General features: G+C 44.6%; 1 protein-coding gene across 5 annotated transcripts in view; it reads right to left on the reverse strand.

Moving 5' to 3' along the window:
- The window catches only part of SPSB4 (splA/ryanodine receptor domain and SOCS box containing 4), a 344,397-nt gene that overhangs the window by 171,377 nt on the left and 152,338 nt on the right, over positions 1 to 20,682 (reverse strand). For 2 of the 5 annotated variants that reach the window (XM_006134823.4, XM_075937531.1), the window contains exon 1: positions 6,486 to 7,308. The exons of 2 other annotated variants lie outside the window; for them this stretch is intronic. The gene's annotated coding sequence lies outside the window, so the exon portion shown is untranslated. Of the gene's footprint in view, positions 1 to 6,485; positions 7,309 to 20,682 lie in introns of those variants that run through there. One more of the 5 variants, XM_006134824.4, reaches the window with a different exon arrangement.

A 20,682-nucleotide genomic window follows, 5' to 3' on the forward strand; every position in this document is an offset into this window, starting at 1 on the left:
CAGATTTTTGGAAGGCACTTCACATTCTAAAATCTTGGGTTGAGTAGCTACGTTTAGAAATCTCATATTGATACCTTCTCAAGATACATTCCTAAATCTTGGCTCAAGTCTGCAGCAAAAGTGTTCTTATAATGAGCATATACCAAGTCATCATCTGAGACTATAAGGTGAAATAAGTGGCAGAATGTGGGTAAAACAGAGCAGGAGACAAACAATTCTCCTCCACAAATCATCATGGAAGCTTGTCCTCTGCAAGTGTGGCTGAAGCATGAAGAGCCATAAGAATGTTTAACATATCTGGCACCGTTATCTACATGTTCTATTTTTGCAAAGTACGGAACAGCAAAGAGCAAAATATCTGTTTCAGGTGCCCTAATTACCATGGTTCTTTAACACCAGGAGACCAAAAAGCCAGAATGGCACATATAAAAACCTCTTGGGTTTACTTCCTCCAAACACATCTCAGGCTATTTCAACTGGTCAAGAAATTCACTATTTCACCATTGGAAAAGCCTCCAGAAACTCTGGGTTCAGTATGCACCTATCCTCTCCAGTGCATTTTAACCACATATTCCAAGAGGAATTTTTCAAGTGTAACTTGTTGGATGACACTTAGAAATTCCCCCATCCCTAGAGACTTAGGGCTTCCACTAATCACCTGGTATGTCTTGCATCCAACTTTAGACTGTGGCCTGCATTCTCATTTTGCACTTCTCAGAATTACTGTTGTCATATCTGTCAAAGACACAATTAGCTTCGTCAAATCTTTTTAAGACCTTTTATTCAGCAGCCAGTTCACCAAATGTGTGGAATTTACCTCCATCCACTGAATCTGACATATATTGTGGTTTCTTCTCTGTTGCCTGCTTTTAATTCATGGTTTCTTTCAATTTGAGCTCCTAGCTGATACTCTAATTAATTGTTCCATCATAGAATAGAATCATAGAATAATAGGACTGGAAGGGACCCTCGAGTCCAGCCCCCCGCCCTCAAGGCAGGACCAAGTTCACATCCCTGACAGATGTCTATCTAACCTGTTCTTAAATATCTCCAGAGAGGGAGATTCCACCACCTCCCTTGGCAATTTATTCCAATATTTGACCACCCTGACAGTTAGGAATTTTTTCCTAATGTCCAATCTAAACCTCCCCTGCTGCACTTTAAGCCCATTACTTCTTGTCCTCAGTAACCAAGAGGAACAAATTTTCTCCTTCCTCCTTGTGACACCCTTTTAGATATTTGAAAACCGCTATCATGTCCCCCCTTAATCTTCTTTTTTCCAAACTAAACAAGCCCAGTTCATGAAGCCTGGCTTCATAGGTTATGTTCTCTAAACCTTTAATCATTCTTGTCGCTCTTCTCTGTACCGTTTCCAATTTCTCCACATCTTTCTTGAAATGTGGCGCCCAGAACTGGACACAGTACTCCAGCTGAGGCCTAACTAGTGCAGAGTAGAGTGGCAGAATGACTTCACGAGTTTTGCTTACAACACACCTGTTGATACATCTGTGCATATACCTCTCTCATAGAAGAGAGGTATATGCACAAATCCTATTGGATTAAACACAGTTGCCATTGAAACCTTATTTCTACCTCTTGCTAAGAGCAGAGCTCTGTGGAAACCAGTTTATGGACTGCCATGATCATTCCTACCTTGCCATATTTGCATATTCATTTGTTGGCCATGTCAGCATGTTTGGATGTGAGATTTTTTGACTGAGCTGAAAAAAGTTGTCTACCACCTGCTAGAACCAAAAGCATCTTTCACACATCTTCATTTCATCTTCAACATTTGCTATTGTCCACAGACACTCTTATACATCTGAAGTTGCATGCAGTCCAGCAGATATGTTGATAAGCATGTTTGGAGGTGATTCAGGGGCAAATGGGTTTGTCACATCTTTGTTAGTAATATGTCCATCTCTATGAAACATGCCAATACCGAGGATAGAAATGCCAGATCCCTAGGAAAGGTATGCAGGAGGAAGGGGGTGGCTCCAGGCTCTCCTGGAAGGGCAGAACCTTGGGCAGAAGGGGCAAGAGGAATCTAGCCTCCTTACACCAACCATTCTGCACTGCCTGGACAATGTCACTAGGGGCTCTGGCAGCAATTTTAAAAAGCCTGGGACACCAGCCACTGCCACAGCTATGGTAGTGGCAACGGCAAACCTCTGGCTCTTTCAGAAAAAAAAAATTGCTGGGCCCCAGAGCAGCTGTCCCCTTCCCCTTCTGTCAGCAGCCCTGAAATTAGAGATGTACAGGAAAAGCATTGTCTTACCAGTTAATCAGTGCCTGACCCGAGCAGGCCCAGCAGTCTCTACCACAGCATAATACAGTGGGCCAGTTAACAGGTTAAACATGTAGTTTAAATGGCTCACATTTTAAATGGGATTTTACATCCATGTGCAAGTTTTTCCCAGGTGCAGAATATATATTTTCTGTGCACCAAAGCATGTGCAAAATGGTACCACCACTAGAAACACAAAAATCTAGCTGTGAGTGCTCTGCCAATCAGCTGGATGACACTAGAATCTCTTGAGTAGCCGCACAAGCACACAACTCACAAGGAACATTGCTTGCAAAAAAAATAGTTTCTCTGGGAAAGCAAAGAGAAGCTACACCACTGTTCACTCACCCTTTAATGGCAGTCCAGGATCATCTGTTCAGGCAGCTGGGATAAGTGGTAAATTGCTATGGAGAGGAAGTTCTAGGAATACCCCCGCTGCATGGGCAGGTGAGAAGAAAAACAGAGTTCCCTGACCCCTAAGAAGAACAGCAGTGTCTGGGTCAGATCAGTATTCCAAATCTTCCCCTGCTAGCAGAAAGTGCTGCATCACCAGGAGAGGGACCCGGTGGAGGGGGAGAATGTCTGGCTTGGCCGGTAGCGCTTCCCGCAGCTCCCATTGGCGAGGAACTGTGAACCACAGCCACTGGGACCTGCAAGTGGTCGTATCTGTTTCATTCACCTTTAGGTCTGCATCTGGTGGTCTGCCAGGAGCTAACCCTGACAAATTGCATCTGTCCTGCAGGCTGCTTATTGCTACTACTGGTGCACACTCTTTAGTGTGAGACTGACTTGTATTTCCAACTAAAACTGGCTGGCCAGAAGACTAATCACTTCAAGATACTTTGACAATTAAACACTAGACTAAGGTCTTGAAATTTACGAACAGTAAAAATTGTAGTCATTGTCCGTTTGCAGTGTTTCTGGAATGGTACCAAAAAACCTGACAGTCATTGTTTTCACCTCAACCACAAGCTTACAGCTTTACTTGACATTTTCACATCATACTTAGTTTGAATATAAAATAAATTTTCAAGTGATAAGACACAAGTGTGTAGGGCGAGTACATTAAATGCCCAAAATCGCATCCTTTATGGCGAACTGCTGCATGCCTATCTGGCAAGTTAACCCAGAGCAAATGTTCACATTTTAAATAAAGTACGTATAGTATTCTATGGAAATATTAGCACACATTTCACTACGTGTATGTGCAAACAGCACTTTCACATTAAATTTGGGTAAGACAATATTGATTAAGTTCCAAATCGGCTAGTCTTGAAAACCTGACTTTATAACCAAAATCAGAATTAAAACTGCCTCTCTACATATTTTAGGACCTTCGTACAACATGTCTGGTCTTTTCTTTCCATTACAATCTAGTACAGATAATGTACTTTATGTATGTGGCTCAGCAAGAGAAATCTGAATTAGCTCTGTCAATCTAAAGAAGATTTTGTCGGCATGGCTTCTTTACAATTCAACAGACATGAGTCAAGGTTCATGTCTTACATCACAGAATAAAGCAAGGCATCGCCACAGAATATCAGTTATTGCTATTCCATTTTGTAACTCCTTGGCATGAAGCCAGGATTTTCAAGTTCTGCTAAGCTTCCTGACCGAGTATCATCTTGGGAAACTTGGTTATAACTAAAATAGCTTTAAAATTCCCTTTATTTTCTAATAATTAAAACAGCATACCTTCATTACCATTGCTTAAGCTGGAATTTACTATTCTTTGCTTCAGAGCAAATTTGAGAAGGCTTTCAATATTGCTATAGTGCAAGGAGGTTGTAAGTAAAAGGATGTCAGTATTACTAGAGAGAGCAGCCAAGCAGAAGAGACAGCTAAAAAACACACTATGATTTATCAGGCTTGAACCTGGTAAAAACATCATTTATTTTAAGTGCAAGAAGAATTTGGTAGAAATGTTTTTAATATTAGTTTGCTAAACTTTCTTATGAAGGTACTGATGGCTAGTCAGATCTCAGAGCCCTATATTCAGATTTTTAACCTACCAGATCCATTACTGCAACAGACTGAGGATAAAACAAACTAGTCAGAGGGGCATGGATTCCTAGTCACAAAATTAGTAAAATTCAAGAGCATCTCATCATCAAGGTGATTGTTTCAGACAACCATCCCCTCCCCCTACAATCCATGAAACAATACCACTCACCATTGTGAGAGTGTAGAGGACAAAGTGAGGACAAGAAGTGATTGCAGAAGGAAAAGACAGAAAAAAATTGCTTAAATTTTGATTTTGGTACATGGAAAATCCATTATCTTAAATATATAATGAAGCCTGACAACTTATTGAGTTGCTTCATGTGGACTAGCATAAGAAATAGTCCATCACTCAGCAATTCTTATGCTACAGGAAACTTATGACTGTCTTTTATAATTTCATAATAGCCTCAACAAAAATTAACAATTCCACTCTGCTCTAGTGAGTGTATATTTCCCAGTTAGTGTTGTATCTTCATTTGAACACCTCTGTTCAAGTGCTCTCAGCCCGACTACTTATAAATATATATTTAACCAAGAGGGAACCTCCTATCAACTATATCACACCAAAGCCTAAGGAATATTGAGCAAGAAGATTGATTATACCAGATCAATTGAACTGATGTCTGTAAAGAAATAAAAAATAAGGTCAGGAAAAACCACATGCATTAAGGGGCTGACAAACTACTATTTCTGGATCTCCCTTAACAGTTAAATGCAGAAGAAGTTCAGCTCTTAGTTTCACAAGTTCTAAGTGCATACAGCACGATCCATTTAAAGACCTTCAATGTTTTCAAAAGCATTAATAAATTAAGCCTCAGCACCACTATGATGTAGGGAAGTGCAGACAGAGAAATGGAGACACGAAGAGGATGCCCAAGGTCACACAACAAATCAATGGCAGAGAAGTATATATAAGCCAGGTCCTTCACCTTCTATTTTGGTGCTTTAGTTACTGGAACACACTTCTGTTAATACCACTGGACAAATATCTTAAAACCATTGCCCAACAGTTTTTAAAAATGAACTCATAGTGTGACTTTATTCTGTCATCAGCACAAGTCTAATTGCAACTCTCATGTTCCTGACAGACTGCTTTTGTTACCAAAAAGACATTAAAAATGCAGAATGCCTTGAGATACATTGCACAAATAAACCAAACAGTTACAAACTTCAGAATAGTCCTTCAAGGGCTGTTATTTTCCCAAGGATAAACTTTCACAATGCAATGTTATCTTGTTATGGATAGTTGCTGTCACCATGAGCAATACAAGCATTGTATTGAAAATCTAATTTGACTAGCACTCTGGACTGTTGCCAATATCAAACTGTTGTCCAAAGTGATAACATCCAGCCTGGATTCAAGATGCTTCTTATCCCATAGCAGTGTGTAACATATGGTTTACAAAATATAAGGAAGGAAAAAAAATTAAAACTAACATGCCAAATGTCACACTAACTTTGCATACTGATCTTAAACTACAATGTTCTTCCTCCTCCAAGAATGAATGGGATTCTACGCTTGAGGAATTCAATAGGAAACAGTGTGGCACATCTTTCAATAGCCTTTATGCTTTCAAGTAGTATTCCTATTCCAAAGGAGGATCAGACCTATTTCAAACAATATCCTTGCCTGGAGTTTTTAAAAGTAGGGACAAGGCAAACTGACTGAATACATTCCTTCGCTTGGAACTCACATGTAGCATACAAATTTGTGTTTAATTACTTACAAAATTATAACGAGGGTTACATTAGCCAAAGAGATCTTTCACATTTCAAAACTTTATTAAGTAGCTCAACTGAAGTCACCTTTTCTATCTCTAAAATATTTAAAATGCCCACAAATATTGCACTAACATCTACATCACAATCTGCCCTATAGAAAGATTTTTGTTTACACTGGGATTGTTTGATCCACCAGTATTTAGGTTCACAGCCAGGCAGCAAAAACTTATGGGAGGGTTGTTTTTCACGTGTTTTGTTGTGAAAAAAAAAAATCAAGACCACAGTTAGATGAATTTCACAAGCATTTCTGAAAACCTGAAGAACATGTGACTATTTCAACCACACATTCAGGGGTTGGCTGGTTTTTCAGGACTAGTTTCTAGTATTTGTAGCCACTGCTTCAAAAACGCACGTCACCGACTCAAACAACATTCCCAATCGATGGAAAACATTCCCCTTTCCAAGAACTTACCGCAGATTGATGACCGCACTTCTCGGGCGGCTCTGTTACGGGAACACACACATCCAGAAGGAAAGAGCGAACCACAAACAAAAACCGGGCGCAGGGACTCGCGAAACTCTCCTCAACCCGTATTTTCCTCTTCCACCGCCGCCGCGCCAAGCTGCCCGCCGCCGCCGCGGGAGCTCAGCAAACGCGAACCCCCCAGAGGAGGCAGATCGAGAGGCAACGCGGGAGCGGAGGGCGGCGCGCGGGAGAGCGCCACATCTGTGCGGGGCTCGGGGCTCCGACCCGGCGAGCCAGAGGCGAGGGGGCGGGGAAAGGCTTCCTCGCCCCGAGGGATACACGCTCGCACTAGGCGCGCGAAGCTCGCAGCATGGCTGGGAAACGCTTCGCAACTCTCCCCTCGGCTCAGGGACCGGGGCGCCCCCCAGCAGGAGACCGGCCTCCACCCCCTGCCCGCCCGCCCCGGACCTGCTTTTGTGGCGCCTTCACTTCGTGCCTCAGATTCCTCCTTCTGTCCCTCCCCGCCCTGCGAGCGAGAGCCAGCCCCGCCGGGAAGGGAAGAGCGCGCCGCCCGAGCGAGCGCAGTGCCCCCTCAGGAAAGCCGAGCCTGCTGATCTCATCACTACGGCTACTAATCCAATGGCCAGGGAATGAAGAACAGATGGTGACGCCTCTTCCCCCGGCACCAGCATCGCCGCCCAGACGTGGCCCCGAGCCTGCCCTGGCTTGCCCGCGGCTGGGGCTCACCCCCAAGCCAGCGTCCTGCGAGGCTACTGGGCCAGGCAGGCGCTGCAGGGCTTAACCCCTTGGGTCACTCGCAACAGCTGCATAGGGCCACGCGTGACCAGTGGGGCTGGAACTAGGGGCGCACCCTCTGGGGTGAAGTAGCAATAACCAGGGCTTCGACCCGGCCGCTGGGCACTACAGCGCCCACAAATATTTCCAAACCCACGGGGGAGCCATGCCAGGGGAGACTCTAGCCCTGATGCACCTCTCTTCCCCCATCTGCATGGTTAACACCTAGGGAACCTGCTCCCCCGGGGTGAGACGGGAGGGGGCCCCAGGAAACAAGCATTGCAGATTTAAATGCTGTAATAACAAACACCAAACATGCTGGCTACATCTAGACTGGCATGTTTTTCCACAAATGCTTTTAACGGAAAAGTTTTTCCGTTAAAAGCATTTGCGGAAAAGAGCGTCTAGAATGGCACGGACGCTTTTCTGCAAAAGCATTTTTTGTGGAAAAGCGTCCGTGCCAATCTAGACGCAGTTTTGCGCAAGAAAGCCCAATCGCTATTTTCACGATAGGGGCTTTTTTGCGCGAAACAATAACACGTTGTCTACACTGGCCCTTTTGCGCAAAAGCATTTGCCCAAGAGGGCTTTTGCCCGAATGTGAGCAGCATAGCATTTCCACAAGAACACTGACAATCTTACATGAGCTGTTTTTGCGGAAAAACTTGCCAGTCTAGACGCAGCCCTTCAGTATCCCCACACTAAAAATGTTCCTGGCCTGCCCGCTACTTTTCCTTGGGCACTTGAAGATTGCTGTTTGTTTAAATATACACAGCCCATGTGTGGCAGAACACTCTGCTGACATGAACTGGAGAGGTGCTGAGTGCCCCTTGCCAGTGCTCTTACAAAAGTCCATGGAAAGTAAGGGTGCGCCTGCAACCCTGAAAAATCACCCTTCAAATGTGCTGGTGAGGAATGTAATAAAGAGAAGGAATAGGAGGGAAATCTTGCAGATCTATCCATCAGATTAGGACAGCATCCTGAAAAGTATGATTAGCTATGCTTGTTTGTTAGTGCATGATATTAGAAGAGAATCCTATCTTTTTTTCTTTTCTTTAAGGAAGAATTTAGGTCTCCTGATTTGTGTAGAAAAGTAGAAAACGTGCCCTGGTTCAGCCAAAGACTTCAAACACCAGATGCCAAATAAAAAGATCCCCACGTGTATTTTTACCTGTGAGCTGAAGTAGGGATAAAAAAGGTTAACCAGTTACTTGGTAAGCATCACCCTTAACCCTTACAAGCGCACTTTGCATTGTGGTGAAGGCAGGCAGTGGCGCGCCCTATGCAGTGAGTCCCCACATGCCATTTGCCGTCACCCGCTATTAGGCAGGCAGCCATGTAGTCTTGATTAAATAAACTTTTCAAACTATTTTGTGAGTTGGATTGGGGAAGTGCTTGGGCTGTAGATGACCCCTGGACTGGGAGTTTGAGACCCTGCTCTAAAGTAACATGTGATACGTACATTTTTGTAGAATCATGGCATTAGGTTTTTAGCTGCTAGAACAGAGACTGATCTTCTGATAGGCCTGTATAGCTCCTACCAAAGTTTTTTATGCTAAATAAACAAAAAATCTCCTAAATATGGCCCCAATCCTGCACTGTGATTAGTTGAAGCAAACTTTGTCACTTAGATTGCCTGTGCGATCACAATGCAAGATGTTTGTTTTCCTCCTAATATTGTTTTATTAATTTTATTAATTAAAATGACACCCAGTGTTTTGTGATACTAATAAATGCTTTGATTCAAAACCCCATTCTATAATTTGTATATTTACTCCCCCCCCCCCCACACACACACACTAGTGCCTGACTAGCAAGCTGAAATCTTTTCTTTCAGTTGCTGACTTTGCTTCTATTACGCAAGACATCTGTCACCTGCAGACCAGGTGATGGACTAGGAACCCTCAAATACAGAAAAAAAGTCCTTGAAATAATACACAAATTAAGGTTTAAAAGAACTCTTCCTTCAATGTTGATAGAATAGAAATTCAAAGGGGACTTTTTGTGGATTTTACTGTATTAGGGATCTACCGGTAAGCTGTTTTTGTTGCTGCTGTTGCTTTTAAGAATGACATTTTATCCTTCTGGTGATGATAACTTTCCCAGTGTAAACTAATTCATTTTTTTTTAACTAGAATCTCTGGCCAGGCAATCTGAAACAAAAGCAACAAGAATGTGAATTTCTTGCTTTCATCTGAATTGAGTGTTAAACTTTAAAGCTTGGACTGGACCATTGATCTACCAAACTATTACTCCTTTGAAAGGATGTTTCAGCGCAACAGGGTTTCAGGTTCTGCACTTGCAAACTAGGGATGTGAAGGTTTAACTGGTTAAATGGTTGTATTAAGGCTAAGGTTAACCAGTGGGGCTGGAGCAGTTCCCTGCCTGCCACAGTCAAATGGATGCCCCAGCCCTGCAGGGGGCCTGCTGCGGACAGGGGTGCTCCAGTGCAGCCCCCTCCAGCAGCAGGCCAGGGCACTCCTACAGCCAGGGGCTGCTCTGACCAGGACTCCAGCGCAGCCCTGAAGAAATCCTGGCCCACTGCAGGCAGAGTTGTGCTGGTGTCCGGCTGGTGGGGCATGTTCCCAGTGGAGGCCATGTTCAAAGGATCCCACCTGCGGGCCACATGTTGAGACCTGCATAAACCCAAACCACACTGTGGGCCACAAACAGGCTGCGGGCTGCATGCGGCCCATTGGCCGCATGTTGAGTAGCCCTGATCTATATAATCACTCCCATACAACCAATTAAATGGTTACATGAAAATAAGCTGTATAATAAAGGTGATAATCCTGCAGTTTCCTCTCATAGTACAATGATCTAGGAGTCTCAGAATGGCACAGATATGTGATAGTAGATATTTATAGTGTGTGAAATCAAAATGGCTGAGAATTTAAAACTTGTGTGGACAGCCGCAGACTGCAAATCCCAGTGATGATTGTGCCTGAGAATATTCAGAACCAAATAACCCTGTCTTGTAGCTGTTTCCATCACTTTACACTGACTCAGACATTCTATGCTTCAGGGTGACACACAGTGAAAATCCAGCAGTCTTATTTGGGAGATGATTCATATCACAAACTGGAATTGTGAAACAGTTGCAATGTAAACTGTGGGACAGAGACACAGCCTTCAAAACAAATGCTCCGGAACTCCCACAAATGTTTTTAAAAAGCAAATAGAGTTATATTAAGCCTGTAGCTCCCCTCTTCCAAAACCCAATTCTCTACCACATCAGTGACCCATAGAGATGAATGAGCAGAAGATATAAGAACCAATTGGCACTTTAGCCTTCTAGATTTGAAAAAAGTGTAAGTATTTCCTTTGCCTTCAACTCAATAACCAGCAACAGGCCTTTGTGAGGCATGCTACAACCCTGAAGTGAAACATTTCTTAGGGAGGTTAAATTTCAGTTAATCAGCTAATCCAATAGTGGATGAAATTTCCATGGATTAGTCGATAAGGGGGATGCTCGCTATCCCGCTGCGTGTCTGCATTTCAAATGTACAAGACCCACCTGTGGCTCTTGTATATTTCAAAGGAAGAGGCGCAGCAGGGAACCCGGGCGAGTGGGGACCAAAGAAGTCCCAGCTCATGCAGAATCCTGACTGCTATGCTTCTCCCTTTGAAATGTACAAGAGCCACCCACAGCTGTGTACATTTCAAGGGAAAGGCATAGCTGTTGGGACACCATGTGAATGGGGACTGAAGTAGTCCCCACCCACAACTCTTGTACATTTCAAAGGAAGAGGTGCAGCAGGCAGATCCCCGTGCGAGCAGGGACTGCTTCAGTCCCCACTCACACCATTTTCCCCCACCGCACCTCTGCCTCTCCCACTCCCTCTCCCCCACCCCTCCATCCGGAGACAGTGATGGAAGCAACCAGCTTTTAAGCCAGCTCCCCCCAGCACTGGCTCCTGCTCCCCTCCTTGGTGCTTCTGATACAGAGGTAGCAAAGGGGGGAGAAGTGACTAGTCGAGTAGTCACCTACACTTATCAGGTAGTCGACAAAATGCTTACATCCCTAGTTTCTGTCCCAGATCTTAAATTCCATTGAAATCAAAGCAAGGTAGTAGTCTAAATACCTCTAAAGGTCTGGGTTTTGTGATCACTACTGTTAGTTTAGTCACTGTACTCAAATTTCACTTCTCTGGCTTGACAAGAAAATACTTTAAATGGAACTGTTATTTTTCTGAAGATATGCCCTTTCACAGTGCAGTATTATCTTGTAAGATAGATGTGTATATGTTTTTAGATCATATGTTCTTCAGTGCAGGGACCATGCCTTCTACTGCATTTGGGCTGTGTCTAAAGCAATGGGGCTCCAATCCTAATTAGGGACTCGGGATGCTACTATAAAACTCAATTCAACTTCTTCCCTTTTATCTTCCCAGATATTCTTGAGCACGGAGATCTGAAACTCAAACAACTGAGAACAATCAGGCAGCAGAGAGATTTGGCCAGCACAATGCACATGCAAGACTTTTACTTGAGTATATAAAAAGTGATACTACTGCCTGTACTGGTTACCAAGGCCTTACACAAATATCTAGATAGAAATGAGAAATCCTTTTGCCTATGTCTAGACTAGGGGGAAAACAGGTCATGTTTTAACTAATAATTTTAAACAGCAATTTGCACCTAGTGTAGACATAGCAAATTGTGTTTGGAAATGTGTTAGTTGGTCATGGTCAGTACAGGAAGGTGTTTTTTGCACACTAAAGCTGTGTAAGTTCATTGTGTACATTCTCTATGTAGCATAAATCAACAGTGATTCAGCCCCGGGTAGAGATGTTTGGAACTGCACACCAAAAAGAAACAAAAAATAAGCTTTAAACAATTATTCCCTTAGGTTGATTAGGAAATGCCCCTGAGAGTTTTCTCTGCCAGAATAAAGGGGCGATCATGGCATCTAAAATGGAATGTTTAACAAAAATATACACTGAGAAATAGAGATTTGATTAGATGACAATATAAAAAATCTTTTTTAGCTCCCAAGTGGGAGATTCCTGAGGCCTAGGCGTATCAGAATTGCAAGTTAGCCATATAAGTGCAATGAATGTTATGCAATACATTCAACTGTGAGTAAATGACTGTGAGGAAGTTATAGTATACTGAAAGAAACACCTAATTGCAAAAGCCAACGTAGATTATAATTGACTGCTACTATAGAGAATAGGACAACATAAAGCTTCAGAGACCAACCCCTCTCTATCCCCGGAACCAAAAAGTTTGCTGAGATTTTGCATATTTCACATTTGCTAAGTGTGCGGGTTTCATGTTGACAACATCATGAACCTCCATCAGCCCTTGAGAGGTGAAAGTTCTTAGTTGAAAATAATCAGGACTATACTTAAATGCATACACCAGGAGCCAGTGTAGTTCAGCTAAGACACAGGGCAGGGTTTATGAGATACTAAGGCATCTAACTTCCACGGAATGGAAATGAGGAGCCTCGATACCTTGGAGGATCATGGTCTCCTTAATCTATTCTACCACGTAACATTTATATTTAAAAATATAATGGAAGTTAAGCATGTGAAAAAATAGATCCAAAATAAGCATCTCTCCTTCAAGGTTTCTTCCTTGTAAAACAGAATCTCTTTCTTAAAGGTAACTCCAAATTAGTTCCTTGTTTTCCCGAAAAAAAATCCCATCTTTTGCAAGACAAAGCTTAAATAATGCCAAGGACTAAAAATGCAGTCATCTAGAAAAATAGATACACTATCACTGTCACTCAGCGTGTTCCAGCTGCTCAACCTCATCAAAACATTAAGACAGTCAATTAATATTGCAGTAATTTTACCATTTCAAGTACTCATCTTCCCTTATAAAATATTCTGTCACAACTACTTCCTTAACTAGAACAAGAACTCTGTTTACCATCTCTTGGAGCACTGAGGAAATAACTCACATCAGTAATTTATTCAGTATATTCAGATTCTTTCTGCTCCCAAAATATTTGTGAGCAGATCACTTGTAAACCATTATTTGACTTGGACTATTATTTTTATTATTTAAACTCAAGTTGATGGCCAGTATATTAAGCTGGAGTGTTAGGACTCTCAGTTAAATCACAGCTTACTGTTTCTGTTCCCTTATTGGATGAGCACACAAGGAAGAATATTTGCAACTGTTAATTCCTGTGAACACTACCCTTGCAACTTTCAAAGTTGCTTCTTGATAATGTTTTTCTAATAAACTACGTCACTCAAATGTTTGTCAATACAGAACATCGCCTAAGTGATTTTATTTAAAACAGAAGTGTTTTGCATTGTTTGCACAGCTCTAACCTCTAGCTATAAATATTTGATTTTTATATTAATAATTCTACATTTTTGCCTTCGATCTTCAATTTCTTCAATCCTTTGCTTTTAGTGCTCCCAGTAAACCATTAAGTAATGTTATCAATTATTTAAATATTTCACCAAGATTTGCAGGAGTATGTATTTTGGCAATTTCCTCTTAAACTTGAAAATATTATTTTACTTCAGAAGTCTAGTAAATACAATTTATTTTCCATTACACAATTTGTGTAGGCTTCTTTTACAAAAGGCCGTGGCTGCAGGCAACCATCTGGGGTCTGGACACACAAAAGCCTGCTGTAAGGGTGCAAAACACAAAAGCACATTGGGGATCTAGAAGTGTGCACTATACAAAAGCCTCCCTATTATCTTTTGTTGTGTGTGGTGGGAGGGAGGGGTTAAGGGTGCCAGGAGCATCTAATCAAAAAACTAAGCATCAGGGAAGTAGTCCTCAGATGGCAAACGTGAGTTTCAGCCAGGACAGATGGTGAACAAAAGGTGAAAAGACACAATACACATAGGCCAATTTATACAAGAAAGCAATTCTACCCTTCAATTAAAATTTGTTGCCGTTCTTATGACAACATATGTTGTGAAGTGAAATGTATCATTTTCTTTATTGAACTATCACAACTGCAGTTCTAATTTCCAATAATCTATTCTTTATTTTTATTCTTTATTAATGTTGTCTGTAAAATGTTACAATGACTTATAGGATAATGGAGAGAGACTACAGGAGGACCAGTAAAGTCAGATAAGAAGGGAAAAGAATAAATAGTGCTGTAGAGAGCCTGGTCTAACATAACTGACTGCCCAGTAATATATCTTACTGGATTTATTAAAAGAAATTCAATATTTATAAAGGCAGAGATGGATAATTAAATTAATTGGCATAAGAAAAATAAATACCAATAAATGTTTTATTCCTAAAGTATAATGACTAGTTTTAATTAGAGTTTATGAAGAAACAGATTTTCAGAGAAAATATTCATACAGTAAAGTGTGTTCAGTTACAAAAGTATCCATTCAGTAAGAACTGAACAAAAAAAGACAGTACAGGGATTTATTTCTCCCTTAAAAAAAAACCTCTGGAGAAAATTGTTAGGGTTTGAAAACATCTAAGTGAGCATGTACTAAATCTATAAGCAGTAAAGCACAATTGCAATGTTCAATGAAAAGCAACACATCTTCAGTTGAAACATGGAAAATGAAATCTCTCTAATCCATCATACTCCTACTGCATATGGAGGATGCAAAAACAAAAATCAAATGTCACTTTTAGCGTGCTACTGTATTTGCTGTATTAATGGAAGACTTTTTTGTTGTTTGGTAGGGGAGGGAAAAGTGAGTGGAAGTCACTGAAGTGTGTGCTATTTTGAAGAAAGTGTTACGAAGGAATAAAGGAATAAATGTAAGTGCTATTAGCACCTGGGCCACAAAACATCAATTTCTTAGTTTGCATTTTTGCACTGTTCTAACATTGTATATATAGCGAAAAGACAATGGAAGACCCCTGTTTTTATAAATAGTTTAAGTAGGGACATATTCAGAATCTTTGTTCACATTATCAGTTATTCAATTTAGTCCCTTCTAAGAACTGATCTATGAACAAATATCGTCTCTTTATGGATTAGCCCATCTGCCCTCCCACATGGGAAAAATGTGGTGTAATAGCAGCAGCTGTTCAGCCAAGGATAGCAGGCCAAAGAGAGCAGAGTAAGCAGGAAGCGCAAAAAGAGCACTGCTCACACCCAGAATCTGTGAGAGCTTTGAGAAGAAAAGGCAGAGTAAGCAATACAACCTGATGTTCATGTTGTCAGCACACTGAAGGTTATTTCACAGAGAAGACATGAATCAGAGATGAAAGCAGTTTTAAAGCATGTGTATTAACAATGTTTATTCATGTAGGAAGAGAGGAAACATTGTATAGGACTACAGCATAGAACCCTTTGATATGCACAGCTTGAGCTAATGGGTCATAAAAACCTGATAGTCTAAATCTCTATTGTACTATATATCCTTTCACATACAGTATCAGCTCTCAAAGCGGTTAGCATATCTCTCCGTTTGTAGCTGGATTCCGCCTCATCTTTCTCTACCTGTGGAGTCTTAAAGCCTAACTATTGTGTGGTGCTATTTGTGTCACTACACCTCAGGGCCTACCAGAGATTCCTGTTTGCTTCTTAGGAGCTCAGAATCCTACCATCAATTTGCTCCTAAGACATCTCCTTGCTTGTAAAAATTTAGCCAGGCTTTAGTTTCAGATAAGCTTTACCTAAAATATAGAGCCCATCTTGTAAACAGCTCTCATTTAACTCAATGGACTTAGTATTGCAAGAAAAATACCAGGAGCTTTCCATGTTGGGGCCTATGGCCCCAAACCTCTAAGGCAGTGGTCTCCAACCTTTAAAACCACAAGATCACTTTTTCAATTTAAGAACAATGTAAGATCTACCTCCTACCCAAATACCCTTGCCTGGTTTCTTTCTCCCTGCTTCTGGAAGCCGCATCCATGCTCCACCTCTTCTCCAAGGCCTCACCCTATTCACTCCATCCGCCTTCCTCCCCAAATCTCATTCACTTTCACCAGGCTGGGGTAGGGAGCTGTGGTGCAGGCTCTGGTCTTGGGCCAAGGGGTTCAGAGTGTGGGAGGGGACACCCTGAAGGCAGGGCAGTAGAAAGGGTTCTGGAGTGGATGAGGGGATATGACAATTACCTGCAATGCCCAGAATGATGCATTTGAGTCTCAGCTCCACCCCCAGTCTATCCTAGCCAGGCAGCCCTACAGGGATGGGGCTAACTGCAGCATCTGGAAACAGAATAAAGGACCTGCTGAAGGTGGGGTAGGTGGGTTCTGAAGTGGCTTAGAGGACAGGGCATTTGCCTGTGGGGAGTGCAGGGTAGTATGTTCAAGTCATGTTCAAGATGTTCTTGCACAAGAAGCCACCAGCGTAGACATAGCCTAAGAATTTCCTCCCATGAGCAGAATGAATTTTGTGTTGTGCACCAGTACTGAGTTCATGTGGCTTGTTTGGATGTGCCACTGTGGCACCCAAGTTAATAAATATCTTATAAACCTCTGCCTTTTCCCTCTGCTGCCATGTCTCCTCCCCTTGCTCCATCAGCTCCCCTGGTGCCTGCTGCCCCCCAATCCCTCACCCTCCTCTGCTGTCCTGACTCCTGCCCTTCTCACTGCCCTCAGCCCTCGTGAGACCTGCCCCCTCTCCATCAGCCCTTCTCTCCCCCTGGTGCCCACTCCTCCAGTAGCCCCACTCTGATCATGTGAGCTACCCCTCCTCATCCCCTCTCCTAACACCTCCCTCTACTCACCTGCCCTGCCTTTTACCTCTGGTGCTGGTCTCTCCCCTGCAGGGGTCTGCCCTTCTGCTTCACCCCCAGAATCCCCTAGCACCTGCACCCCCCTTCCCTCACTGCCCCTGCCCACTTTGTCCTCTTTTTCCCTGATGCCCACCCCCTCACCACCGTCTGCCTCCATTCCCCTCATGCCCCTGTGCCCTCACACATGACTTGCTCCATCCCCGCCTTCCTCATGCCCACCCCTTCTTTCAAGCCTTCTCCCAGCACCTCCTCCTCCCCCCTTTAGCCCTCAATGCCTTTACCCTTTCTTCTCCCAGCATCACCCTGTCCCCCCTCCCACTGACACCTCCCCTCCTGCCCTTTTCCTCATTGTCTCCATTTGGCCCCCTGGCATTTGTCTCTCCTCTACCCTGTCCCTTGGTGCCTTCCCCTTTCTTCTCCTGACCTACCCCCCACCCCTCTGCACAAGCCCCTTACTCTCCCATCTCTTCCCCCTAATTTTCCCCCTCCCCTACCTTCTGCCTTCCAGTTTGCAGGGCAGTGGGGCTAGAGTCTGCAATCAGGCCCTGTCACTCCTCTGTCCGTTGAGGGGGCATCGGCCGCTCCGGCGTCCACTGCCCATTCCTTCTGGCGCTGCTGAGTCTGGGCATCCACCCCGTGGGGTTGCCTGCCAGGTCCCGGCTGCTGCAGGAGGGTGGGCACTGCGCTGAGCTCCCTGGGACTCCTTCCCCCTTGTCTGCCGTGCCAACAGCATTTAAAATACCCGGCGCGTGGGATGACCATGCGCCGCAAGGGTGAGGGGGCGGGACTGGCCCGCCACGCCCACTCCCTGCAGCGTCCACCCAGGGGCGAGGCCTCCACATCTTGTCACCCCTGTCTGGCGTGCAGATCCCTCTCGATGAGACAAAAGCAGGATGGGACTGCTGATCAGCAGCTGGTTTTAGGGAGGAATTTGGAGGAGAGAGGGTGGATGAAGGGAGGGGCACTCTTCTAGGCGCGGGTGTGGGGCTGGCCTGCCACCCAGTGGTGGAACCCCTGTGCTCCATCACATTGGGACTGCGGGTGCCCCGTTACAGTTCCTCTTCTCCTCCGGGGACGCTCTGGGGCTGGAGGAGACGAGCAATATTCAGAGCCAGGGGAAAAACCCAGCTGCAAATATTGGTGGAGCAGGACCCCCGGCTCTGAATATTGCTGGAGCATGGGCACCACGAGCCCATATAACTCACCACCCATGCCCCCACTGTAACTTGAGACCATTGCTCCTTGTTCTGCCATCCATCACTACTGTGAACAGCCTCTCTCCATCCTCTTTGGAACCTCCCTTCAGGAAGTTTAAGGCTGCTCTCAAATCCCCCCTCACTCTTCTCTTCTCCAGACTAAACAAACCCAAATCCCTCAGCCTCTCCTCATAGGTCATGCGCTCCTGCCCCATAATCATTTTGATCACCCTCTGCTGGACCCTCTCCAATGTGTCCACATCCTTTCTATAGTGGGGGGCCCTGAACTGGACACAATACTCCAGGTGTGGCCTCACCAGTGCCAAATAAAGGGGAATAATCACTTCTCTGGATCTGCTGGCATTGCTCCTCCTAATGCACCCTAATATCCCCAACTCCACCAACTCAGGCAGCGGCTTGGCAGCCAACATCAGTTGCCTTAGGGATGGAGCTGGCTCCTGCATTAGGAAGGCGGGATAAGGGACGCCTGGGAGTGGGATGGGTTCTGGAGTGGCCTGTGGATAGAGCATTTGCCAGGGGCATGCAGAGTAGTGGGTTCGAGTTCCAGTCCTCTTAGGAAGCTCAAATACCTGTCCACCGTGGGGAATGACCAGACAGCTACAACAAGCTGCCCCAGGAATGGAGGTGGCTCCAGCATCAGGAAGGCCGGATACAGGATTCCATGAAGGTAGGGAGGTTGGGTGGGTTCTGGTGTGGCATAAGGATTAAGACATTTGCCTGGGGGAGTGCAGGATGGTGGGTTGGAGTCCCGCCCACCCTGGGAGCCACCAAATAGCCTACACTGGCTTCCCCAGGGATGGAGCTGGCTCCCTCATCAGGAAGGCATGATACAGGATGCCCTCAAAGTACAGAGGTGGGGTGGGTTCTTGAGTGACCTGAGGGAATAGGGCCTTTACCTGGGGAGCGGAGGATGGTGGGTTCGAGTTACACCCACCCTGGGAGGTTTGGACAGCCAACACAGGCTGCCCCATGGATGCAGCTGGCTCCTGCAGCAGGAAGGTGGAATAAGGGATACCCTGAAAGTAGAGGTGGGGTGGGTTCTGGAGTGAGATGGGGTATTAGCCTGGGGAGTGCAGGGTTAGGAGCTTGAGTCCCAGCCTCCCTCTTTTCCCCCCGCAAGCAGCTCAAGTCCTGCCCTCCCCACCCTGGGGGTATGTCTACACTGCAGAGTTTTTTTGGAAAAACGACTAGTTTTCTGAAAAAACTTCACTTACATCCATACTGCAATCACATTCTTTTGGGGGAAAAAAATTGAAAGAACAGAGGGGTTTTTCTGGAGTTGGTAATTCTCTTTCTATGAGGAAGAAGCTTTTTTCCAAAAGAGCTCTTTCGGAAAAAGGTGTGCGTGGATGGGGAAGAGGGAACAGAGGGGTGTAGGTATTCCTCTTTCTATGAGGAATAACTCCTTTTTCCACAAGTGTTCTCACGCAAAAAGGTGCGTGTAGATGGGCAACAAGGGGTTTTGTGCAAAAAGAGCCAATGGACAAAAGCACAGATGCTCTGGTGGCTATTCTGTGAATTGCAATCAGAGCTTTCTTTTGAGAGAGTGTCCACTAAACCACTCCAGATCTCTTCTACAAAAAGCTTCTTGTGCAAGAAGCAAGTAGTGTAGACTTAGCCTAGGAGTGGCCAGACAGCACAGGATGGTGGACTTGAGTTCTCCCTGGTACCCACTCAGGCAGCAGCCTGACAGCCAATACTTAGTTGCCTCAGGGTTGCAGCTGGCTCCCGCATTAGTAAGGCAGGAGAAGGGTCATGCTGAAGGTAGGGAGGTGGAGTGGGTTCTCCAGTTATGTGGGAGATGGGGCATCAGCCTCTGGACGACAGGGTGATGGGCTCAATCCCTCTGCATCCCCCTTTCCTTCCCCCCCCCCCCCCACCAGAGTGGCTGGACAGCTGCCCCAGGGATGGAGCAGCAGAGTTAAGGCAGGCTTACACCTATCCTGGCCCTGCACCACCCATGAAAGCAGCTGGCATGTACAGCAGTGGCTCCATGTCTTGACCCTTGTGTACAGGCACTGACCCCACAGCTTCTACTGGACAGGGTTCTCCATTATTGATAATGGGAGCTGCAGGAGTGGTATCTGCAGGCAAGGACAGCGTATGAAGACCCTCTGCTCTGCCTTTCTCGGGGGCTGCAGAGACATGCCACCTACTTCCAGGAGCAGCAGTTACCACAGGGATAATTACTCCAACCACAACAGGTTAGGAATTTGAGAACTCAAAGAATTAAATGTAAGAGTAAGAGAGAAATGAAAGTTATGAAATGCACAGACAAGTAAAAAACCAAAAATAACCCACTTTGCAAGCAGCAAAAAGTGGTAACCCTCTCCTCCCCCCGGCTACGTCTACACTGGCCCCTTTTCCGGAAGGGGCATGTAAATTTCACCAGTCGTCGTAGGGAAATCCGCGGGGGATTTAAATATCCCCCGCGGCATTTAAATAAAAATGTCCGCCGCTTTTTTCCGGCTTTTAAAAAAGCCGGAAAAGAGCGTCTACACTGGCCCCGATCCTCCGGAAAAAGTGCCCTTTTCCGGAGGGTCTTATT

The sequence above is a fragment of the Pelodiscus sinensis genome, chromosome 10 (assembly GCF_049634645.1).
Source record: "Pelodiscus sinensis isolate JC-2024 chromosome 10, ASM4963464v1, whole genome shotgun sequence".
NCBI classification, from domain to species: domain Eukaryota; kingdom Metazoa; phylum Chordata; order Testudines; family Trionychidae; genus Pelodiscus; species Pelodiscus sinensis.